A 13706-nucleotide genomic window follows, 5' to 3' on the forward strand; every position below is an offset into this window, starting at 1 on the left:
TTATTGTTTGCCTATCAAAGTAAGCAAAAATTATTCGTGGTCTCCAGAGGTATCTGCAGCTATTACATTCTCTAATGTTTTGCTAGTTCTTTTGTAGTATTCTTCTTTGTATAGCTCAGGTTAGTCTCAACACGAGTCACCACCACTCACATAAGGGCTTCTTCGTTCGTCCCAAGTTTATCTAATTCCAACCTTAAAACCTTGCAAAGCATCTTTCAGTAAAGAAAATGCATTTGATAATGTCAGGCTACACAGTAACTCGTCAAGGCAAAAATGATTCGTATGTATTATTCCATCAGGTAGGTCTTCATTATATACATGAGGGAGAGACTATTCACTTCATCTCCCGATGACTGTTCATATTACTTATTTATCTATTTACATTATATTCACCCAATCCTGAGGATTAGGTGTCAACATTCACCCCCTTAATCTGAAGGGATGTTGGTGAGTCCAAGCATCATTCTAAATCGTTCAAGCCTTTCTCTTCCAAGTGCTTTGGTGAATATGTCTACAATTTTCTCATTAGTGGAAAAATAACAGAGATGGATTGTTTTGGCCTCAACATGATGTCGAATCAGATGATATTCAGTATTGATGTGCTTCGTTCGATCATGGAACTTTGGGTTCTTGGCCAACTTTATTGCAAAGGTATTGTCAATCATGAGTGGAGTTGATTGTACTTGTTTTACCTGCAAATCTTCAAGAATTTTCCTGAGCCACGCAATTTCTTTTGTTGCTTCAGCTGCTGCCACATATTCTGCTTCTGTTGTGGAATCTGCTGGAACTGATTGTTTGCATGATCTCCAGGAGACAGCTCCTGATCCAAGACTCATAGCATATCCTGAAGTAGATACCCTAGTTTCTTTGTCTCCATCGAAGTCTGAATTAGAGTATCTAATCAAGCTGAAGTCGTCCACCTGTGTATACTTGATTCCAAAGTCTTGAGTTCCCTTCAAGTACCTTAGAACTCCTTTTGCAGCAAACCAATGTCTCTCACAAGGTTTTTGCATAAACCTGGAGAGGATTCCAACAACAAACGAAATGTCTGGTCTGGTAGTAGTTAGGTAGTTGAGACTTCCTACAAGTTGTCTATACTTTGTTGCATCCACAAATTCTTTTCCTTCAATAGATGTGAGCTTTAAGTTTTGTTCCATTGGAGTAGTAAGAGGATTGCATTCTGTCATGCCAAACCTATTCAACATATCTCCAATCTATTTCTTTTGAGAAAGAAATATGGACTTCAGATGTTGGGTTACTTTAATGCCAAGATGGTAATGAACATAGCCCAAATCAGTCATTTCAAAATTTTCCCCAATTCCTTCTTTATGCAATGTAGCTTTTATTTTTCCCTGTCATCAAAAGATCATCTACATATACCACAAGATATACAATTGTTTTGCCAACTTTCTTGACAAATAAAGCTGCATCATCAAGATCATAATGTTTGAAATTGAGTTTCAGAAGATGCTTAGTTAGTTTTTCATACCAGGCTTGGGTGCTTGTTTGAGGCCATACAAGGACTTCACAAGTTTTCATACTTTATGTTCATTTCCTTTCACAACAAATCCTTTAGGCTGAGACATAAAAACATTCTCTTTTAGATCTCCATTTAAGAAAGTAGTTTTTACATCCATTTGATGGACTTTCCAACCGTTCTGAGCTGTTAGGGAAAAGTTTGTCCAGATGGTAGCCCATTTTGTTGTGGGGGCAAAAGTCTCCTCATAATCGACCCCTTCCTTCTGTGCAAAACCTTTTGCCACAAGCCTAGATTTGTGCTTGTCAAGTAAGCCATCAGCTTTATACTTGTTCTTGTAGACCCACTTGCAGCCAATTGGTTTGGTTCCTAATGGAGGATCAACTAGCTTCCAAGTGCCGTTCTTTATGAGGGCATCATACTCCTTTTGCATCGCTTCTTTCCATTCATCATGAGAATCATCTTATTTGAAGGAAGTTGGTTCAAAATCTGTAGACAAGTTCAATTCACAATCATAAGAATCATCCATATCAACAGGGGAATTAGAGTCATCCACATCACCTCCATTTTGCTGGTTTCAATTTCTAGTTCCTGTCTTTCCAACCTCATCAAGATGAACACTTTCAAGTGTCTTTGTCAGCCACTTTGGGGGACCTTTTTTAGATGGTCCAGGCTGCTCTGTTGATTTAATTGGGACTGAATCAAGATTGAGTCTCCCAATTCTATCAATCACATCACTTAAAGCATCATCTGTTGTTGGAGTTTCATGCGGGGGAGAGTGTTCCTCAAAAGAAGATTCCACATGTTGATCTAGTATAGGAATCCCCCCTTCAAGATGTGGAATCCGATTATCAAATTCTTGAAATGATTTTGCTTTTGCGAATCTATCCAAGCGATCAAGTTGCCGCTCAACAACATTGCCAGTTTTGGATGATTCAAGAAAAATTACATCTCTAGATACAACAAACTTTTTATTTACTTCATCATAGAGACAGTATGCCTTGGAGGTGTTTGAATACCCCAGGAAGATACACTTATGACTTCTAGCACCAAGTTTGTTTCTATGTACCTTTGGTATCAAAGCATAATAGGTGGAACCAAAGACCTTGAGATGCTTTACCGAAGGAACATGTCCATACCACATTTCATAAGGAGTCTTGTTTCTAATAACATTAGATGGACATCTATTCTTTACATATGCAACACATAGAACATCATCAACCCAAAACATTATCTTTACATTTTTGAAGAAGAGCATGGATCGTACCATATTTAAGATTGTCCTATTCATTCTTTCAGCTACACCATTTTGTTGGGGATTATAAGGCACAGTTGTTCGATGTTTGATCCCATGTTGGCGAAGATAGTTTTCAAATTCATTTGATGTGTATTATTTTCCATTATCAGTGCGAATAGACCCAATATGAGATTGTGCATCATTTTCAATCCATTTATGAAAATTCTTGAATGTTTGAAAAACATCAGATTTGTTCTTCAATAAATAAACCCAACACATTCTGGTGTAGTCATCAATAAATGTCATCATATATTTATTTCCATTTGCAGAAGGAACAGGCATTGGACCACATAAATCTAAATGAATGAGTTCAATTTTTCTATGTGCTCTTGAATTTGAATCATGAAAAGACTGTTTGCTATGCTTTCATAGAATGCAAGAATCACATTGCTGAAGTTTCATAGGAATTGTAAGCAAACCAGCAACACCATTTTTCTTCAACAAGCGGAGGCTGTCATAGTTCAAATGTCCAAATCTAGCATGCCATAATAAACTTGATGGAAGAGTACCTTCTTCATGATGATAATTGTATGAGAAATGTTGTGCACGAGCAGAGGTTCCTTGAAGCTTGATGAGCCTTTCTTCTTCTATTCCCCTCATGACAAGTGAGTGGTCAGATTCTTTTCTTACCTCAAGCTTGCCATCAAACATATGAATGGAGTGACCTTGCTGGTGGATGTGGACCAAGGACAACAAGTTTCTCTTAAGCTGTGGGAGATATAGAACATGATGCAGAAGAAAGTCTGGAAGACCACGCAGTTTAAGCCTGATTGTACAAAGCCCTGATGGCTTGATTTTTGATTGGTCTGCAAAGTATACTGCTCCAACATTGTCAGTAAATTCTTCAAAAAAATATTTTCTATGAGTCATGTGGCAGGTTGCTCCTGAATCAAGCAACCAATCATTTTTCCAAGAAGCAAGTGAAGCATTAAATAAATCTTCATTTACTCCAATGTTACATTGTGCCACAACATAGTGAGCGGATTCAGGTGCTTTACCTTTGTTTGTATCATCAGTTTTACCTTTCTGTTGGTTTCTTTGCTGCTCAATTTTGTCCCATGGTAGCTTGCATGTAGAGGCATCATGTGATCCATTTCTTTTGCAGCGTATGCAGTGCAAATCTGCCTTTTCTCCTTGAGAGTGTTTGCCCCCCCTGCCTCTGAAATATCTTCCTCTTCCCCTTCGACCACCTCTTCCTCTTGAAGAATCTTGAGCAGAATGCTCTTCTTTATGAGCAAGGCACATGACCTCTTTAGAAGATTCAGGGGCTGTCTTCTTTCCAAAAATTTTCTCTCTTTCAACAAACTTTTTCACAAGAGAGTCAAAGGTGATATCTTTGAGATTTCCATTTGCTTGCAATGACTCAAGATAATTGGAGTAAGTAGGATAAAGTGCCTTGAGAAAAGCAATAAGAGGAATATACAATTCAACCTTAGTGAATTTAATATCATGCATTATAGACTTTACTTCAGATGCAAAAGCAAGAGGATCATTATTTTGCAGTTCAAGAGTGAAGAGTTTAATCATGAGTTGAACAACTTCAAGTGCATAATGTGAGTCATAGTGTTCTTTCAGCTTTTGTAAGGCTTCAAAGGCAGTTGAAAATGACGAAATATGGTGACTCACCTCTTCATTTACATATGCTGCGATTAATGCATAAGCTTTGCTGTTCTTGTTTTCCCAAATGACGAGCTCTTTGTCTGAGGTAGGTTGTTTTAGTTCATTGTCTCTATCTCCGACATACACTCCTTTCCAAAACTCATTGAAAATGATGGTGTGTTTTATCATCCGGGACCACTCAGGATAGTTCTCCTTGCTAGTGATAACTATTCCCACAATAGATATGATTGAATGCATAATGTAAAAAAAAATACTTCTGCTGATAGAAAAATACTTCTGTTGGAAAAAAATGCACTCTAGTAGCAATATTCTGAAAAATGAAATTATGGTAGCAATAGGAAAAAGGTATTATTGCGGGAGGTATTATATGGAGGAGGTATTAGCTGGAATGGCACAAGTGTTAGGCTCCATGTCTAGTCAATTTAACGTCTTAAATTTCTCTACATAAATTATCAATCTGGGTATCGTAAACTGATGAAGTGTGGTGCACCATATGTGCTTAGTTAACCTTTTTCTTACTTCGTTGTTTTATATTTTTTTGTTTTGTTTTGGGGTTTTGTTCTTGTTGATCTCCTAAAGTGTCTAAAGCAAATGGAAATCCTATTCCTAAGTCTCTAGAAGGCAAGTATGGATATAGATTCTAAGGCAATTATGTCCTCTATAATGATTTCCATATTTTAACACTTCAGAAGGTCTTAGAATATACTAGTGATGACAGTAATGCTTGAACAAGAATAGAAAATGTGCTACTATTTAAACAGGTAAATAATGAACTACTGATCATGAAACTATTATCTTTGCTGTTGTCTAAATATAGAAAAGCAATTTAAACTACTACACTCAAAGAAATCAAAAATTGCAAGGAAAGTAAAACTAAAATGAAATTACAGATTCATAATTCGATCCCTCGCTAGTAGTCCCACTATGGCTTTCAGAGGTAACCATCAATGATATGAGAAATTTAATATCTAATTGCAGAAAAGTATAACTAAAATCAGATCACATCAATTCATAGTTTGACCCCTCGCCAGTTAGTCTCACTATGGATTTCGGAGGTAATCATCAACAAATTGAGCAATCTGATATCTAATTGCAGAAAAGCAAAACTAAAATCAGATCACATCAATTCATAGTTTTACCCCTCGCTAGTTAGTCTCGCTATGAATTTCGGAGGTAATCATCAACAACTTGAGCAATCTGATATCTAATTGCAGAAAAGGAAACTTAAAATCAAATCACATCAATTCATAGTCTGACCCCTCGCCAGTTAGTCTCGCTATGGCTTTCGAAGGTAATCATCAACAACTTGAGCAATCTGATATCTAATTGCAGAAAAGTAAACTTAAAATCAAATCACATCAATTCATAGTCTGACCCCTTGCCAGTTAGTCTCGCTATGGCTTTCAGAGGTAATCATCAATAACTTGAGCAATCTGATATCTAAACTAACTAACAAAGCAAATGAATAAGACTAAAATCAAAGCATAACTAAAATTGAAAAGCTAAAAAAAAGTCAGCAGAGAGGTAAATCTCATGTCACTATTTGCTGCAAAAACATGTAAAGAAAAACTAATCTACAATCAACCAGTTGAATACACTTACATGAATTAAAATTGCATGAATGGAAAATATAATCTATCAAACTTGAAAGCAATCAAATGACATAATAAAATCAAAGCAAAATTACAAAATGAAATCTACTCTACCTTACATTCTAATATGCTCCATGACATCTACTCTACCTTACATTCTAATATGCTCCATGACATCTACTTCACATCTCCTTCCATGTTGAGAACATCAAAGCTTTATTCAAATTCTTCAAAATTACAAAGTACAACAAAGCTCTCCAAAGCTTTCAAAATCCATCTCACAAGCTAACAAGCTTAAGAACCAACAAACTAAGACTTAAGAACTCACAAGCTAAAAGACTAACAAATGAAGGAGAGAGATCTCCTATTTATACAAAAAGATGAGAAGCCATCTCAATAATGAGAGTCCATGAATCTTTCCCTCTACCTCTAGAGTCCTAATCAAAATAGGAACTGATAAGACACATGTCTTCTTAGAGTTACAATATAATTAGGAGATGTGACACATATCCTCATAATCCCATGATTCTTTCCACTCAAATTCGAATTTGGCCTTAGAGTGCCACAAAAGGGTCTTCTAGAAGCCTCCTTTCAACCTACACATGTTAAAAATCTCAACACATTTGTCAGGTATAAGCATATGCACATTATTTTCTAATTTTTAACCACAAATTCACTTAAAAAGCTTAGAATTAATAAAGTTTGGAAAAACATAAATGTGGCCCAATGATAATGAAAGTGGGATGAATGTGGTGACATAGTAGTGAAATGGAGGTGAAATGGAGGTGATATAATGGACATAATAGTGAAAGTGTAATGGAAATGAATGACATTTTCAAGACTCAACACTCCACACAATTAATAATCATATACGGGAATCATACCACTACACAATACAAGAGTCATACCTCATTATACGGGAGTCATTCATATATATGGTATACGTAGGGTGTTATAGCGGAGGTATATAACACAATGGACATCAACCACTCATTATACGGGAGTCATTCATATATATGGTATACGCAGGGTGTTATAGCGGAGGTATATAACACAATGGACATCGAAAATATAATTCAACATATTATACTGTGGACGGAGAGCAGTGCTCAAGCCTTCATTGTATCATAGTCACCAAAGTGTGGACATAAGAGTCGACTGTGGTGGAGGAACAACATTTGCTGCGCAATGTGAATACCAAGGAAGCCAACGTATATCAAGGAGGCTGATGTATACCAAGGCAGTGTTACCCTGTCGCTGCCATACGCTCCATGTCAGACCGTTTTATCATCATCTAGCCAGCATAAATGCTTCTCTGTTCTTCCAGTCCGCGTGCACAACTAATAACAAGCTGTCCGTCAGCCTGCTGACTGATAAAAAAATTTAAGGGAGCCTGTCAAAGGAATGGATAATGGTGGAGAGGTCGCATTGTATTTTTTTTATGGAACACTAAGGGTTCAGTCCTGTCACATCAGGGATCTGTTACCAATGCTATTATAACCACGACTGAAAGGCGTATACAAATTGAATGGTATGTAGAGGTCGAGGTTTATAATGCAGTTTTAATACATAACTCACAGCAAATGAACTCACATCAAAATGGTTTTATACCACTGCGTACAACTCAATACCATTTGTGCAGGAAGAAATAGCACCTCTAGGAAGCAGTGCCATACACCACAACACCTTCAGCTTCAGTGCGTTCGATGCAACAACCAGCTCCAATGCAACGAATGGACTCCTTCAAGAGGTAACGCACTTCAACGAATATATTAAACAAAGAATGAGATTTCATAGGGATTTGATAGATATTTCAGCCTGCAGAACATGGGAAAGATATAGGCAGAATATGTAGAAGGGAGTTACAAAGCAGAGGGAAGCTTAAAAAATGATGTTGACTCTGATACCATGTCAGGCCAGGCAGTAACTCCTCAAGGCAAAAATGATTTGTATGTATTATTCCATTAGGTAGGTATTCATTATATACATGAGGGAGAGACTATTCACTTCATCTCCTGATGACTATTCATATTACTTATTTATCTATTTACATTATATTCACCCAATCCTGAGGATTAGGTGTCAACAAATAACAATTCGTAGTGACTCTAGGAAGTCTTCTGGCTTCCCATTCTTCAAGTTATTATTGATATGATGATCATAGTCATCTTTGTAATAATTAAAAGTGGCATTCAACTATGCCTTAATCCTTGTAGTTATTATGCGAATTAATTCCTCGTTACCGAAAACATTTTCCTTTATAGCTTCATGTAATTTCTTAGCTTCAGATTTTGCCAAGCGTGTATCAACTTCTAGACCTTCATATTTGTAAGAACTTACAAGTTGAACTAGTAGCTTGCGGAAGTCTCCATGAGTATGAGAAGCAACGTCTTCTTCCAGTGATTTCTTGTAATGTATATGATATGCCTGTCTAACCAACCACAACTCAGTTGAGGATCAAGCACAAGAGATTTCCATAAGTGATATGTTCCTTGGACTCCACTTCTTTATCGATTCATAGGCTAAAAGGGCATCTTGTTCTGGGGGATCCAATGACCAAAGGAGCAAAGCTCTCTCAAAATCCCATGTGAGTTCTGATTGCAATCGCTTCAGGAAATCTTTCTCATACAACTGAGTGTACGTTTTCCTAATTTGTCTGTGCTGTGCTACGGTTTTGTGTCCCGAAATTTCTATAATCAAATTCTCATTGTGCCCCTATAGTTGAATGCAAATTGTTGGTTCTATGGTGTGAAATTGTTGCAGTGTTGAACGTTGGTCTTGAACTATGGTTCGTCGCTAACTTGTAAATCCGACTTGGGAACACAATTGTAGCAGTCTTGGCATTGTATGGTAACACAGTTTTGAAGACCATATAAGGTGATTTGTTGGCTCTTTAATATTTGTGGCGTTGTTGGTTCATCACTGTGTGTTCGCAGGAAGGTATCCCATTTTTTGTGGTTGCATAAAGCTCCAATAGCCATACTCCAGGTCCACAGAGTAGCCATGTTGCCTTTGTTTTTGTCATTACTTGTGGTGTGTGTTAACATTCTTGGTTTATAAGTGTGTTGAAATTTTCTATGCATTGAATGGTGCAATCAAAATTGGTATATATATGTTGAAGCTCTGTGAGAAGAGGGCACAAGTTTGATTAACAGTGATGAAATTCATGATCGTGAAGCATTGCAATTATCGCTGGAGTTTGGGTCTAGTAAAATGAAGGCGGAAGATTTTCATTCCTAAAAAAAAAATTGCAATCACAAGAGTGGAAGAAGCGGTCACCAAGTAGAACTGCCTTGCATGTAAATTGTAGTTTTTGGATACAACATTTGATCAATCTCTACAGAAATATATGAAGTTGATCATTCACCACTTCTTTGTGAGCACATATGTTACAATTGGTGGTTGGTGCTTTGAACTATGTATAAACAAATGAATATTTGTCTTTGTGCCCATGTCTTTGCTTCATTTCCACAACTGATGGTAAAGCTTGCTCACAACTTATTTTTTGAGAATGCTTGAATTTGTTTTTGTTCATATATAGCACTGGACATGGTCAAGAGTCCAACAGAAGCTTGCTATTCATCCTATAATTACATCTATTTAGCAGTGGGAACTATTTTAATGTGTGCAAGGCAACACCATTTTTCTGCTTCAATTATTGTGAAATGGATTGACTTGATAATGCATTGGAGCTGTTAAAAACCTTAATTCATTCCACTATTGATGGGATGGTAAACATCAACAGGGACACTCTTGCTGACATTAGAACCTATCTACAATATGCACAAGAAAACATTGAATTTTTGTAGCTTGAATCACACTTACAGTGAGATGAGCTACAACAATGTAATTGTCATTCTGAACTTGTTTTTGTTCAAAACAATTCCCTTTTTGAGTCAGAAATTGACTCCCATCAACATGCAAAAACTAATCAAGACAATTAAGTTGAGGTTGATTCAAGAGCAGATGTGCATGCATATTTAGAAGTCCAGCCTACACTTCCCAAGCCAATCATCAAACCTTGGGAAGAGCTTGTCCATAACAAGCACAAAACCAGACTTGGATATGATAAGGAGGTTTCATTTCATATTCTAGATTACTCCAAGCCCATCCAGTTTAAGAATGTTGGACTTCTTCATGATAGTTCACCTTCATTTGTTCCAGATTTTTCACCTTTTCCACAATAGCCACAACAGATTGTTAAATTCCAACACTATGACCAAGTTGGCCATATGAAAAATCATTTTTTGATCTTCATTCGTGTAAGCATTGTGGTCAACATACTCATTCTTCACATAGATGCTTCAAAAACATGTATCCTGCAAGAACAAAGATACACCTTGGATGGATCGCTTCTTGGAAATGGGCTTCAACAGCCAAGAAGATATTTCTCTTATACCACAAGATTTTTTCTCGAATATTGAAAAGTCTTGCAATATCTCTTCATATTCTCACCTTTTATCTGACAAGGGGGGAGTGATGGTCATCTACAAGCTACAAAGCCACATCAAGTGAGCCTGAGACACAACTTGCCATACCAGATTCAAAGTTGCAGCCAAAGACAAAGATGCCCCTGAGTATGCCTTCAGTTGGTGGTCATCCTTAAACCATCACAGGTTGAGACCTCCCTTTTTAGGTTGAGGTTATCCCTTTTTATGCAGGGTGGGACCTCCCTTTCAAGGTTGAAGGTTTCCCTCTTTAAAACATGAGGATCAATGCCTCTAGCAAAAGACCTCAACTTCATGCCAAATTTGGAAGAGTTCTAGGAACTTCACTAAGCGTTCCAGTGTTGGTGGTCATCCTTAAACCACCCCCCTTATACCAACATTTCAGAGAGAACATTCATCCTAGTACTTCCATGCATTTTTTCACATTTTGTATTACAAATCTCTTCTTGGACTGATACATACCCCTTTGGATTAGGGGGGGAATGTTGGACACCTAATCCTTTATGGGCTGGTGTGGAATGTGAACAACCACCAGAGTCCAAGATACCTTGGAATATGGAATCCAACGATCACTCTAATGTATTATAAATGTACATCTAAGTTAATAAGAAATGGAATTCATTGTTCTATCATTTATGACTTTTCACATCCCATGTGGGTTTAATAATTAGATTACCCAACTTATATACAAATTTGTTCTAATTTTCAAAATAACTATCAAACTACCAACCTTATTGACCTATTAAGTAAACAAAACTATGGTGATCTAGGAACACTTCTCTTCTCTTCCAGCATGGAAATAATATGTTAAATAATTTTGATTAATTTCTTACCTTCTTAAGGTCTGATAAACCATATTGGTCTTAGTGGACATTAAACATCATAATCACTCATAATCAATTAAGTTGATAAGTTAAGTTGATCAATTTAATTTAATTTGATTTAACTACTTTCGAGATAAATCTTAACCTTTGATCTATGACTACTACTAAGAATATTATAAAATATTATGTGGAGGTTAAATCCCCACCGCCCACCTAATAATTATTGATAATTAAAATAAATTCTAGAAGCCTTACTCCAAGTTAGACATGTCTATCAACGTAATTAGAATTATTTTACTTACAATTATTTTACCTCTATATTAATTCAATGTAAAATTATGATTGAAATTGAAGCGGTTTTTTTTTTTTTTTTTTTTACTCGAGAAGGAAAAAACATCCTTTTATATAAAAAAAAGGGGTACATACATCAAAAATTGATCTACAATCTACTATAAGAACCACCCTTGACAGATTTTCTAAGTTACCAAAGTTACCAAGAGATATACCATATCAAAAGGACAACATTTGCCAGGATATATGATGAAAAATCATAACACAAGAGAAGTCATCTTTCTCATTGAATTCCCTAAGAATATGCTGGAAAGACAGGTTCTGGAAGTACTTCTTCAACACCATGATTCTATCCATTTTAAATTGTAGAAGTAGAGCCTATAATTTTCCTCTACCCACTAGTAATCAATCACCACTCTCAAGTCTCCAAAAATATGAAGGGATATACTAGATAATGGAAAAGAAAATATCATCCATTGGGTTGCATAAATAAATGGGGAAGAGAGTTATGCAATTAAAATTGGTGTAGGAGTCACATTGTTATGACTTACTAGGTATTGGAACGTGTTAGTGGACTATAGACACCCATAGGATCTAATTATCCTTGCAAAATTATAACCCTAACTTAGGGTTAGTATGTTGTAGAGAGAATTAGTGCAAGAACACCTAAGGTTGGGTGGAATTTTTAATGTCTACAATTAGTTACATAAAATGTTTATAAAGTGTTTTTCATTGATTTTATTTACTATGTTAATGTTGCTTAGGAAAATAAAGTTTTTCATGCAAGGAGAACACCTCTAGTGACCATTTATACAACTATATCAAATATCATAACACTACTATTTTTATGTGGTTTAAACCCTCTAAGTGGGAAACACTCTAAGACACTAGCCAATTTGGCCACTGGAGGTAATTTTATTAATGAAAAATAAAATTTATATGTAACAACCCTGGTGAAAATTCAATGTAATAAAGCTAATAAAGGCAAAAAAATAACCAAGGTCGTGGGAAACTTATTCTAAGATGAATGTTCAGAAAAACATACTAGTGTGGGTGTTCATTTGGTTGATTATGGCTAAGGAAATTGGCAACGACAATGGAAAAGGCTTTGAAAAGGAAAGAGGCAATTATTGACATTTTATTTATGAAAATAATGGAAATTAGGAGGAAAGGAAAGTGAAAGGTCATAGGTTGCATGTGAGGAGGAAAATGAAGGAAAATAATGGAAATTGAAGAATATTGAGGCCTCATTAATAAAAAGGCTTCTAAGGGTTAGTTCACAACCTTTTTTCAGTTCAATTTTGGAGCTCTCTCTCTTCTCTCTCTCACTCTCTCATACTCTTGGACACTTAGAGAATTCTTGGAGCACTCTAGCATTAGAGGAAAGAAGGAAAAGAAAGACAAGGAAGTAAGATGAAGCAATATCAAGCAAGGAACAACAAGATTAAGTGGCTATAGTGGGATTACTTCCAGGTATCGAGTTGCATGTATGATTTCCTTGATATTTTTGGCGTGCATGGTACATGCATGTGGGTTTTTGGTTCTCTTGTTTTCATTGGCATGGGTCTTGCCAGGTGTGACAATGTTTTCATCCTTTCCTTTCCATTTTCGGAGAGCCATGGTGTGATGGGTTTCTCTCGTTTGGTTGAGCTATATTGTTGGATGGATTCAAAGCTGAGTGGGGTGGTCTCAGGGTTAATCACAAGGCCTAGGAATCCAGGGATGGAATATACGGTAAAGATTGATTGTGAATACCCTTGATTGGGCTTGGGAATCCCTTGACCGGTAATGGAGGGATACATGGTAAATCCTAAAGGGTGGTGATCTCATTGGCCTAGGAATACCTTGACCGATAATACTGAGATACATGGTAATGATGATAGGTTGAGACGAAAAAATTCCTCACAATTTAGGTAGAGATATTTGAAGCCATCCATGCTTGTATAGGCCTAGTGCTCTGGTGGGATTGCGGTAAAGCCTAGTTGTATTGATGAGGGTTTCGGGCCTAGGAATCTCTTGGTGGGATATATGGTAAAGCCTGAGGAAGCCCTGGTTGGTTTTGTTGTGAGTCCCACATTCATGCTTGCAATATGGCACAGGGATGATTGATTGAAAGAAAGATTTGGTTCAACCCAATCTATGGTCGAATTGTTCGTG

General features: G+C 36.5%; 1 pseudogene; it reads right to left on the bottom strand.

Annotated features, from left to right (window-relative positions):
- The window catches only part of LOC149247872 (annexin Gh1-like), a 51985-nt pseudogene continuing 38279 nt past the window's right edge, over positions 1 to 13706 (bottom strand).

Source organism: Pinus tabuliformis, chromosome 7, assembly GCF_031772625.1.
Source record: "Pinus tabuliformis cultivar Carrire ecotype Pingquan chromosome 7, CPIR1, whole genome shotgun sequence".
NCBI classification, from domain to species: domain Eukaryota; kingdom Viridiplantae; phylum Streptophyta; class Pinopsida; order Pinales; family Pinaceae; genus Pinus; species Pinus tabuliformis.